Genomic DNA, 12,500 nt, shown 5'->3' with positions numbered 1-12,500 from the left:
CTCTCTCTCTCTTTCTCTCTCTCTATCCATCTTTCTCTCTCTCTTTTTCTGTCTTTCTCTTTCTCTGTCTTTCTCTCTGTCTATCTTTCTCTCTCTCTCTTTCTCTCTCTTTCTTTTTCTCTATGTCTCTCTTTCTCTCTCTTTCTCTCTCTCTTTCTCTGTCTCTCTCTTTCTTTCTCTCTATGTCTCTCTCTTTCTCTCTCTCTCTCTTTTTCTCTGTCTCTCTCTTTCTCTCTTTCTCTCTCTTTCTCTGTCTCTCTTTCTCTCTCTCTCTCTCTTTCTTTTTCTCTATGTCTCTCTTTCTCTCTCTCTTTCTTTTTCTCTCTGTCTCTCTTTCTCTCTGTCTCTCTCTTTCTCTCTCTCTCTCTTTCTCTCTCTCTTTTCTCTCTTTTTGATGCAAACCAAAGTAAAGGAAGAAGGCTGTTATTTTCAGACTGGCGATCCACACGTTATGGTGATCCACCCACCCCGATAATTTCAGCCATCAGGCGCACGGAATTGCCGCAGCCATTAGATGCGACAGTAACGAGACTCTACCAGTCTCATCCTTAATTACCCTGTTGCGGTTGCAATTGCGGTAATAAGGAGTTAATGTCAGCCCATAGCTGCCACAAAGTCCTAGATTAATCATTGAAGGCGGCTATGAGACACCCCCAATGATTAACCTGTAATTGAAAGTAAATGAACACATGCACCTGGAAAAATCTTTTATTTTAAATACAAGACAAACAAAAAAACATCTTTAAAAAAAATTTATTAAGCCCAAAAAACCTGTCCACTATAGGCGTAATACATATGATGTCCCACAACGCATCCAGCTCTGCTACATGCAGCTGACTGAGAGCGGCAACAGACCATGATCGCTCTTTGTCAGCTTCACGCAGCAACTGAAGTGACTTGCGCTATCACCTATCGCTATCTGTCTCTCTCTTTCTCTGTCTTTCTCTCTGTCTCTCTTTCTCTGTCTCTCTTTCTCTCTCTCTCTCTCTCTTTCTTTTTCTCTATGTCTCTCTTTCTCTCTCTCTTTCTTTTTCTCTCTGTCTCTCTTTCTCTCTGTCTCTCTCTTTCTCTCTTTCTCTGTCTCTCTCTTTCTCTCTGTCTCTCTCTCTCTCTATCCATCTTTCTCTCTCTCTTTTTCTCTGTCTTTCTCTGTCTGTCTCTTTCTTTCTCTCTCTGTCTCTCTCTTTCTCTCTTTCTTTTTCTCTCTTTCTCTCTCTCTCTGTCTCTCTTTTTCTGTGTCTTTCTCTCTGTCTCTCTTTCTCTCTCTCTTTCTTTTTCTCTCTGTCTCTCTTTCTCTCTCTCTCTTTCTCTCTTTCTCTGTCTCTCTCTTTCTCTCTGTCTCTCTCTCTCTCTATCCATCTTTCTCTCTCTCTTTTTCTCTGTCTTTCTCTGTCTCTCTCTCTCTCTCTCCATCCATCTTTCGCTCTCTCTTTCTCTCTCTCTCTGTCTCTCTCTTTCTCTGTCTTTCTCTCTCTGTCTCTCCCTTTCTTTCTCTCTTTTTATCTCTTTCTCTCTATTTGTCACTCAATTTCTCACTCTTTGCTCTGTTTCTGTGTGTCTATCTGTCCCTCTATCTGTATCTCGTTCTCTTTCTGTATCTCTCTCTTTATATTTTTGTATGTATATGTATCTCATAATATGTTTCTCTCTATATCTAACTATTTTTATATGTATTTCTGTACATCTATCTTTATCTATATCTCTATCTTTATGTTTATAACTATCTATCTCACTCGCTCTATTTATCTCTGTATAGCTAAAGTTTTATGTGACTATAGCTGAGAAAGAAGCAGAACACAAGCTTGGAAAATACCAGCATAACATAGGAATAGTTAAAATTAAACTATAAATAAATACAAAGGTTATAATCACATATACGTAATAAACCATAAAAATATTTTATATTTAAACATTCTTTTAATTTAATGATATCCCTTTAAAAATTGATTGATATTTTTTGTTAGAATAAATAATTTATATATCCATTATAATTTAGAAATAACATTTTACATTCTATAATTGTAGAAACAGAATGGATAACATTCCAGAGGAAGAAATACATAACATGGCAAGTAGTCAATACCTTAGCCTTGGGTTTTTTTTGTGGTTGTGTTGAGGCAAAATTCGTAATAATGTTTGTTATGGAACCATACTCTGTTAACAAAGGTAAATATCGTGTAACCAAGGAAAGGTCTTCTTGGTTACCCAATATTTACATTGGTTACCAGCTTCAAAAGAAGCCGGCTCCTGCTCACTGCACATTTGTTGCTCTCTCGCTGTCACACACAGCGACGTGCGCTTCACAGCGGGAGATAAACAACTAAAAAATGGTCCAGGACATTAAGCAACAACCAGCGACCTCACAGCAGGGGCCAGCTTGTTGCTGGATGTCACACACAGCGACATCGCTAGCAAGTTGTTCCTCAGCAGCGATGTTGCTTAGTGAGACCTGGCCTTTAGTTGACACACGCAAAAGCATTGCTAAAGCGGCCGGATGTGCATCACAAATTCAGTGTCCACAACGAGCTGGCTTTAGCACTGTCAGAGCGTGTAAATCGTAAAATACTTTATTACATTGTGGAATTGGAATTCCATTCAGATTTGTCACAGGTTTTTCATTTAATTTCAATGTAACAGTAGAACCATAACAAAATTGTGATATTGATGGCACGGCAACATCAACCTATGTGAGTTTAGGCTTTTTGATTTTTTTTAAGTGTATCAATTAGTGTTATGAGATGGGGTTGTTCCTACTTTGAACAATTATCGTGTGATATTATCAATATTTAATATTCTTATTAGCATTTACAAATACATACTGGTAAACAAATCTTGTTATTCTAATTTTTCAAAAAAAAATAAAAATAAAATTCAATACAATAATTCTACTTACATTTATTCTAGGTACAGGATGAACATGTAATTTCAGATGTAGAGGACCTAATGATTGAAATTTCTAGTAGGGCTGATAATGAATTGGTGGTGGAAACCAACTACACCGTTTTGGGCTGTATAGTTGATGATCAATATTACAATCTACAGGTAGTTGAACTTTTAAAGTTTTTTGTACTTTATTAGGTATAAAAAATTTAAAACAAGGGTCTGCTTCATTATACCTTTTAACAATTTTCATCTCAAATACTTTGATTTATGTTTTATTTAATTAAAATCAAGTAAACAAATCCGCGTCAACATAAATTACAAGACGTACACACACAAAATTTTTAGTGTTGGTTTTCTATTTCTAGTTCAAATTTTCATTGACAGAATTATTATTGCTGACCTTAATTACAGAATGATTGTTGTCTCGTACTAATTGAGTTACCCATACACCCAGGTGGTCCATCATTACACAAAGTCGTCCATAGAAAAATCTGTTGGTGTGAAAATTAAAATGTAATTTTATTATGTGTGTCAAAGTACCCAACACAAAGCGGACAAGCTTTGTTGTTATGCATACCTTTCTTTGATTATTTACCAATACTAAATCATGATATTTTATTTTTTTTTATGATTTTTAAGAGTTTATTTGAGGATGTCCAAGATCAACACACTGATACCTCGGCCACTAATACCCCTTCTAATAATGAAGTGACTACTCAAGTTAGTAACAATGTATCTGCAACGGGGCAAAGCAATACTCATGATTCGGACAGTGATGATGAGGTACTTATTTAAAAATGTATTTAAACTACCAAGATTTACAGTTAGATTTACATCATCGCTGTGATTTATCAAAGAACTTCAATCCCTTCATGTTTTGTTAGTTTTCCACACTATCAACAGGAGTGAGTTCAATATCACCATTGACATTTCCCACTCACCTTTCACAAAATGTATAACACTCAATTCCTACTTCAGCCACACCGAATGTTACAACACAGCGGTCAGGAAGATAGATTGAACTAATCTTCACTCGACTATCTTCCCCATCCAACCTATCAAAATAAAAACTACTACTGTCTCTCCTAAACGTACTAACTTTATATTCTATCTCTTCTACAAGTACACAACAACGCCACCAGAAATATTTATTCCAACGCAAACCTTAAAAAAATACACAGTAAAATAATTACCCTTTATCACACCCTTGACACTCTTGAAGACACAGCTTCTTCACTATAATGAGATGCTGCTGTGTCTTTATAGAACAGCACACTGTCTGCAGCTATTGAATCGTACACACCCGTCCAGCTAACAAAAAAAACACGCTAAACATGTACGGTTACCTTGGTACATGAGTCTGACTAAGAAATTTGTCGTGTTTCCTGTATTGCTGATCGCAGACAGAAAAGCACTTCATTCAATAGAAACACATTATCTCGTCTATCAACATCATAGACGTTGCGCTACCTTTCATCTCATCAGACCTTGGCTAGCTCACTTTCAGTGACTCAAACTCTAAAGCTGGTGTCACACACAGCGACAACGACAACGACGTCGCTGCTACGTTACCATTTTCTGTGACGTTGCAGCGACGTCCCGTCGCTGTCGCTGTGTGTGACATCCAGCAACGACCTGGCCCCTGCTGTGAGGTCGCCGGTCGTTACTGAATGTCCACCTTCATTTTTTGGTCGTCACTCTCCCGCTGTGACACACACATCGCTGTGTGTGACAGCGAGAGAGCGACGAAATGAAGCGAGCAGGAGCCGGCACTGGCAGCTGCGGTAAGCTGTAACCAGCGTAAACATCGGGTAACCAAGGGAAGACCTTTCCCTGGTTACACGATGTTTACGCTGGTCACAGTGCCTCCGCTCTTGCTGCCAGCGCCGGCTCCTGCACTGTGACATGTGGCTGCAGTACACATCAGGTAATTAACCCGATGTGTACTGTAGCAAGGAGAGCAAGGAGCCAGCGCTAAGCGCGGCTCCCTGCTCTCTGAACATGTAGCACAGCGACGTTATGATCGCTGCTTCTGCTGTGTTTGACAGCTAAGCAGCGATCATAACAGCGACTTACAAGGTCGCTGTTACGTCACCGAAAATGGTGACGTAACAGCGACGTCGTTGTCGCTGTCGTTTAGTGTGAACCCAGCTTAACACCACTTGTTCATCTCTCACCCTGTTGCTGTGCCCCAGCACATTGTCCATGAATAGAAAGACAAATTTAAATTAAAAGCATTTGACATATGTTAGTGCATATGTTATATTTCAAACACAAGTGCAATGTTATTTTATTATTTATTAAGCTTCTACTGATTGTAGCTAAAAAAGATCAAACAATGTAATATTTCTAATACCAACATTGTATGCAGAAAAAAAATGAAATAATTTAAAATAATAGTAACAGATCTTTAGATATTATCTATAACATTAACTCTTCATATTTATTTACCCACAGATGAAAACACTGATTTCAAAATTAAAAATAAAATTTGGAGGAGACACTCAAAACGAACAGTGTTTTCCATCAAACCCTTTTCGTATAGATAATGCTCGATTTATCGTATTCGATGAAGATCCTGAAGAGAATCGAGTTGGAAATATTGTTTGGTGCAAATGTGCTAAATGTGTTGCAATGCCAACAAATATCGAATCAATATGCTGTCTTGAAGTGGATAATGTGGAGCCATACATGTCTAACTTGGCATGTATTACGGACCACGAATTTTTTTCTACGTTCTGTCAGCGAGAGGAAACAGTTGACATAATTCAAACCATTGTGGATATGAATGTATGTCCTTCTCAAACCAAGGAAAAAAATCGGTAATTTTTTTCATTTCAATTCCATTGTAGAAAAAGAGCCTTACATAACAATAGTCAATTTAAAAAGAAATATCTTGTAACGATCAATTTACAAACGTGACAGTACATTTTATAAAGGTATTTATGGAGTCTACCTGGGGCAGTCAGGGACAAACATGCAACATTATGTAATGCATCACGGGTGCTGCATAAGGTGCTACGCTAGTTGTATAACACTGAAATCTGTTCTGATTTTGACGGAAAAAAAATATTTACTATTGAGGACTTGGACAACCATGCAACAGCAGACCCCATGCTTACTACTCCATTGTTTCTACAATTGAACCAAAAACATAAAAACATTTGGATTCACTAATTGGTAATGCACTGATTCTTTCTAAAATAAAATTAAAAACATTAGATAACTTTTAAAAACATTATATGTAATACAAAACTGAGTTAAGGTGGCTTTACACGCAAAGAGATCACTAAAGCGATCTCGTTGGGGTCACATAATTTGTGTCGCACATCTGGACGCTTTATCAATGTCGTTGTGTGTGACACCTATGAGCGATCTTGAATCGTTGACAAAATATACAAAACGCTCTTTGGTGACATGACACCCTCTTCAACAACTCTCGTTGATGCTACAGTAACGATGTTGTTTGTCTTTCCTGTGGCAGCACACATCGCTATGTGTGACGCCACTGGAACGACAAACATCTCCTTACCTCCGTCCAACGAAATAGGAGGAAGGAAGGAAGGAGGTGGGTGTCATGTTCCGTACGGTCCTCTACTCCCCTCCTTTTCTATTTGGCGGCGGTTCATTGACGCTGCAAAAACACACTTACAAAGGAGGTGCATCAAAGGTCACAGCGACGTGGCTGCAAAGGTATGTGCGTGTGACGCTGCCGCAGAGATAATGTTCACTACGTGAGCCATCAACACATATTGTGCCACCAACGTGGGAGGGTGCTATTGCACGAGACATGGTTAGCCGATGCTAACCATGTGTCATCGTGTAAAGCGGCCTTTATTCATAACCTGGTTTTTGAGCATGCTTTTTCACAGTTAACAAATTAAATTATCAAATTAAATTTATATTTTATGTATTTGTTTGCAGTAAATCGCGCAAAACATGTTATCGTAGCTTCACAGCTTGGATTCATGGACATCTAGGGAGAGGCAACAGACGTCCAATTCCATCTTGTGTCGTCAACAAAGTCCGGGAAGCTTTTCCTGATGATGATGAATCTTACATGGGATTTAAGGCGACTAATGAGGAAGCAGCGGAATTCCTGTGTTTAGATTGAATTTTTTCATTTGTGTTTTCAATAGTGATAGTTGTATAAAATCTATCTTTTTTAGATAGATTATAAATAAATAGTTTTATAAAATCAGGCCCTGTTGTCTGTTTTGTCTGTTAATTTTCATCGATCCTCTGGGTTGTTCTATATTGTAACCAGAAATTCTATTTTTAGAGCCAGACGTGAGGTAAGTTTCCCATCAAAGGACTCTGCACATGTAATTAGCGGTGTTGACGATAGAGCAATGTAGCTCAACCTGAACGGACCATGTTGAAAATGCTTCTCCCACGGAGCTCCAAAATGCACGTGAGAACATCTCGACTTCCTGATGCAGAATCAATGTTATTATTGTCATTTGTGGGGTCCACTCTACTACCCAAGACGGATCCCTTGACCTGGCAAGGTACCTGCGACCAGTGCACAGGGAAACACGTGACTGTTATCATGTTAGGATGATGATGGCTGTGTGTGTGTGGATGATGATGATGATGATGATGGCTGTGTGTGTTGATGGTGATGATGACGGCTGTATGTGTGTTTGGATGATGATGATAAAAATTATTTTGATGCTGATGGTTACTGGAAGACCGGAAAAATGTTACTTTCGGTCTCAGCCTTCTTGTCGGTCTGGACAGACGCTCAACTGTTCAGAGCGATGATGCTGTGCTGAGATTGACTTTGGACTACGTTAGAGGGGGTTTTTTTTGTTTTTTTTTTAAAATGTAGTCCCTAATTGTTTTTTTGGTTTCATTTATAATAAAAAAAAAATTATCTGTGTTGCTTTTTTTATTAATGTTTAATACAAATTCATGGTCTTCACATCTAATTTGACATAAAGCCATGAATTGCAGATTTACTAGCAGCTGAGAATAGAGAGCTGTTATTAACCCCATTAATACCCAGCGTGCCACTGCCTACAGGGACGGTGGAATAGACATGTAAAGCACCTGTAAATGGCGCTGTGATGAATGCGCCATTTCCAGGGGCTGTTGTGGGCTGCGATTTTCATCGTGGGGTGAACAAAATGCTTGGCCCTTACCACGCTGAGAATCACAGCCCTCAGCTGTCTGGTTATACCTGATTGGTGATCAAAATATTGCGTTACCCCACGCATTTTTTTTCATTATCTCATTAAAAAACAATTGTGCTTCCCTGTATTTTTCTTGACAGCTATGGTAAAGCCAGGAAGCTGGGGGTGGCAGCCCGTAGCTGTTAGCTTTATCTGCGCTGGAAATAAAATAAATAATATAAAAAAATGATGTTTCGCTTCACGGTATTTTAGATTATCAGCGCATACTAATGTAGCATTGTTAGAATAGTCTAAATAATTGATTAACAATTATATTGTATTGTATTAAATTTATAAAAGTAATGCGGCCCACTGCCTTAATTTTTTTTGGTGTGTGGCCCACTTACTCTGACGAATTTGAGACACCTGCTTTAGAGCATCTCAACAGCTGTGACATGGTCATTACAGGTTATCGGGAACAGTTGTACCATGGATATGAGCACCTGACATCTCATTGGTATATTGCCTGACATATGTTATAGGTCTAATTGATGTGCTCAGCCAAATAGACCTCCAATATTAAAAAGTGTGTAATTCACCCGTTCAATAAATTACATAACAGTGTTTTTAAAAAAACTTTAATATGCTCACCAGACATTTATGTAACGTGTTATAACATTGTTTATTCTCTATACTCATATCAAACAAAATTGAAATGAGTTTTGATGGCGGTAATTATTAATGTTTCAATTCAAGTTATTAATGGAAATTATTCATGTTGCTAAGTCAAAAATGTAGTATTCCACAAAAAAAACTTATTTAAAACAATTATTTTTGGTTTACAGGGCAATGATAATGTAGATAGTATAGTACCGACGACACAACACAGACACTTTGCCCAGGATGCCTTATAAACTGAACATACTGGACATGTGCACAAACCAAATGAAAACATTGTAACATTAGCCATCAACCATGGTTATTGTTATGTATATAGCCAGACCCACGCATCTCTCCAGCTATCTGTAAACATGTCCCTTTGAATGCCCAAAAGGCAAGTTATCCAAATATTTGGCCCTTTTACGCTACTGTCTCCAAACAATACTATAGTTTGTAATCCACACATTGACGGCATTGTAATTGAGTTTAAATGAATAGTCTCTGTTAAAGGAACACATCAGTTAAAATTTGTTGAGAATCGGCTGATTCGCTGTTTCTTAATGTCCTCTTTTGTGGGCCGCTCTTTGTTGCTGATGTTAGGTGGAAGACTTGGAGCTCTGGAGATCCAATTGGAAGAGATTTCTCCTTTGATGAGCTTCAGAACATTGACCGACAGTTCTTCCATGAATTCAACACTAACTTTTTCTAAAACATCACGGACAATCCATCGTGATCTTCCTTTGGGAAAAACAACTTTGGTGCGTTTTGTGTCAATTGGCTCTGTATTTTGCTTCACTACTTTCACAGAGGCAATTGGTCTTCCAACATTAAAATTGTGTGTCAAGGCTGCAAGTTTGGTTCTAGCCTCCATGGAATCGATACCAAAATGGATTCGCTTTGTACGGTATTTCAATGCGAGGCTGTGGAAGTTTTCAAGAGCACCAGTGTGGCAGTTATGCACTAAGTGTGGTAAGTCCTTCAGTACTTGTGGACTGGAAACAATATTCTCAATTTTTGTGAAAGGTGGAGTTTTTTTTTGATCCACAATATCTTTTCACTTTCCAAGTCTTCAAACAATGGTCCATGACTGCATTGCTGATACAAGGTGCCTTCCCACTGATGTTGGTTGGTTATATGGTGTAAACATGACAACCACTTCTCCTTTAGTAAGTCGACGTTATTGTCACATGTTTTTATTGACCACCAGAAATGTAGAGCAATTTTGTCAATCCATGGAGTTATTTCCTTGCATAATGTACAATGACTGGCTTTGTTTAGTTTTTTTTTTATTGATTTTGCGTAGTGCCAAACGTCAAATTGGTGGTTGATGTTTACATATTCTAGACGCATTTTCTTGCGTATGCCCACATGCCGATCTGATGCAAAGATCTTTATTTTCAGCCCTGAATTAATTAATCTGTCCATGCAAATACCAAAAGCGTGTTTTTCCATCGCAGATGATGAGGTACATTGTGTTTTTTGCACCACTTCAAAGTCTAAGATTTTTTCTGTTAGGATGTCCATGATGGTGTACACACAGTATTTCGCACTGTGGCCAGGGCTATCACATTGTCCGTCACCGGAAACTGCAATTTTTTTAAATCTATTTTGCTGGTACAGTTTTTCCTGTTCTTGCTTCCATGCCATATCTATTGCAGGGAACAAAAACTTATTTTGATACCTGTAGTAAGATTTTTCCGCTATAGTTAACAATCCCAAAATCTGACATAGTTCACTGACTTTTTGAAAATTTTGTCCACTAAAAAGAATGGCAGAAGCCATCAACACGTTTCCTGCTGCATAACGACCAATTTTGGGTTGAGATTCAAAAATGGTGAACTTGTGCCCGAGGCGGCACTTACCAACAACTCTAATGCAACTGCCATCTACAATTTTATTGAAACAGTGAACTAAGTATTTGCATCCCAGTTCATGCTGACATTGCACTTTGTTAATTAGCTGGTCCAAACACGATTCAAATACCAGAAACTTCCTTTCCTTCACTGTTTGATTTAGAGATGGTGCACAGTCAGCAGAAAGGACATGTTCTTCGTCAGCAACACTTAAAGATGCCAAACCAAAGAGATCAGATTCATTTGCAGTTGGCAACTCAGGAATATAATCTGAATCTTCTTCTTTATTTTTATTTTTGTCCATTTCTTCTGAGCATTGTTCGGAAAATGAGAGAATAGATGGTGTACGCTGAGTTAATGGTGAGATTGGTTTTAAACCATCAAAAAATTGCTTTTCGAATGAAAGAGCCATTTTACTTTTCGATATTGTCAAATTTGGTCTTTTCTTCATAGGTGAATTGCAATCATTTGATTCATGTGGGGTTGAAACAAATTGACGTTGATCACACCTGTCAGGAGTGGTATGACAAACAATTCTTTCTTCCGCCATCTGATATTGGCTGTCTACACTTTCTGTGTAGGTGATCGATGAATTTTGCATGGTAAGGTCAGTTTGTATTCCAATACTGACATATCTTGTATCGGTGTCTTCTGAACAGTTTTGATTTTCACTCAGGGTTAAATTATCAGTTTGAATTGCTCCCGCAACTTCAGAGCGTGGAAGTGGTCTCTTCCTTCTGCGACCCCTTTTTTTTTCAAATTTTCATTTATTAAACATTCTCCATCCGGTACGCAATGAAATATTGAAGGATTTGCATTTGGTAGCAAAATTCTTCGTCCTACATTCTGAATATAACAATCTGAAGCAAAGTGACATGAACATAAGCGATACTTTTTGTTTTTAGCCGCTTCAGTACTGATTTTCTGAACTAATTCATCAATATTTGAAAATTCTTGACCCATTGCTAGAAGCCAATCCTTAATTCTGTTGACATCTTTGGGAAAGCGGTGTAATATGACATCAGATCTATGAGCAGAATGGCCCATGCTGCTCAAGCAGTCCTTTACTAAGCAACTTGGCATACTATTATATTTGAAAGAAAAAAAAAAAAGTTATTTTTAAATATTTAAGAATAATTTATTGTATTTTAATGAAATCTTGCAGCATATTGTTCAACTATAAACTGTGCTCGATATCTACAGCATTGTATAATAATGTATATAAGATCCCATGACAATCTGATTGCAATAAAATAACAGATTGAGTATAGTCAGTCAATGTGTCAGCTCTGTAGGCTGTGCATCACTAATGGCGTGTTGTAGAACTACACTGTACGGCGTTTGTCATCAGCCTTTTCAGCCAAGAACGGATGACGAATCCTACGTAATCCACTCAAGCAGACATTATGTTCCTGCGTAGGTGCACGTTGTAGTGCCCTTCTGAGGGTAGATCGCATTACAGCTGTGCGCATGTGTTTAAAAATAGGATAAACAGCGCCATCGCAAAGTGAAAGCCTGTTTGGATGACGTAGGATTACTCATCCGCAGTGTCCTTTGAAAAAGGACGCCAAACGAAGCACAAAGTACAAGTTTCACTGATAGCTGAGTATAAAAATACATTTGTTGTGGTGTATAATTTTTTTTGGCTGTTATATACATTATTCAAGGATGCCATAAATAAGGGTTCAATGATGATGGTGGTGGTAGTGCCGTAGTGTGTGGTGATAATGGAGACGGTAGTGCCGTCACCAATGTTCAACGCAAGCAACGACATCTGGCACCATCACCACACACACACACACTGCCATCAGCGGTGATAGCGCAAGTCACTTCAGTTGCTGCGTGAAGCTGACAAAGAGCGATCATGGTCTGTTGCCGCTCTCAGTCAGCTGCATGTAGCAGAGCTGGATGCGTTGTGGGACATCATATGTATTACGCCTATAGTGGACAGGTTTTTTGGGCTTAATAAATTTTTTTTAAAGATGTT

At 38.2% G+C, this 12,500-nt stretch overlaps 1 protein-coding gene and 1 long non-coding RNA gene across 2 annotated transcripts in view; one reads left to right on the top strand and one right to left on the bottom strand.

Moving 5' to 3' along the window:
- THRB (thyroid hormone receptor beta) overlaps nucleotides 1-12,500 on the bottom strand; it is a 506,718-nt gene that overhangs the window by 298,212 nt on the left and 196,006 nt on the right. The gene's annotated exons all lie outside the window — the stretch shown is intronic.
- LOC142244435 (uncharacterized) lies at nucleotides 5,972-7,084 on the top strand. Its single transcript, XR_012724545.1, has 2 exons — nucleotides 5,972-6,063; nucleotides 6,808-7,084. It is a non-coding gene; the product is annotated as an uncharacterized LOC142244435 (long non-coding RNA).

Source organism: Anomaloglossus baeobatrachus, chromosome 6 (genome assembly GCF_048569485.1).
Source record: "Anomaloglossus baeobatrachus isolate aAnoBae1 chromosome 6, aAnoBae1.hap1, whole genome shotgun sequence".
Classification (NCBI taxonomy): Eukaryota; Metazoa; Chordata; class Amphibia; order Anura; family Aromobatidae; genus Anomaloglossus; species Anomaloglossus baeobatrachus.
This window is presented reverse-complemented; position numbering and strand designations above follow the sequence as displayed.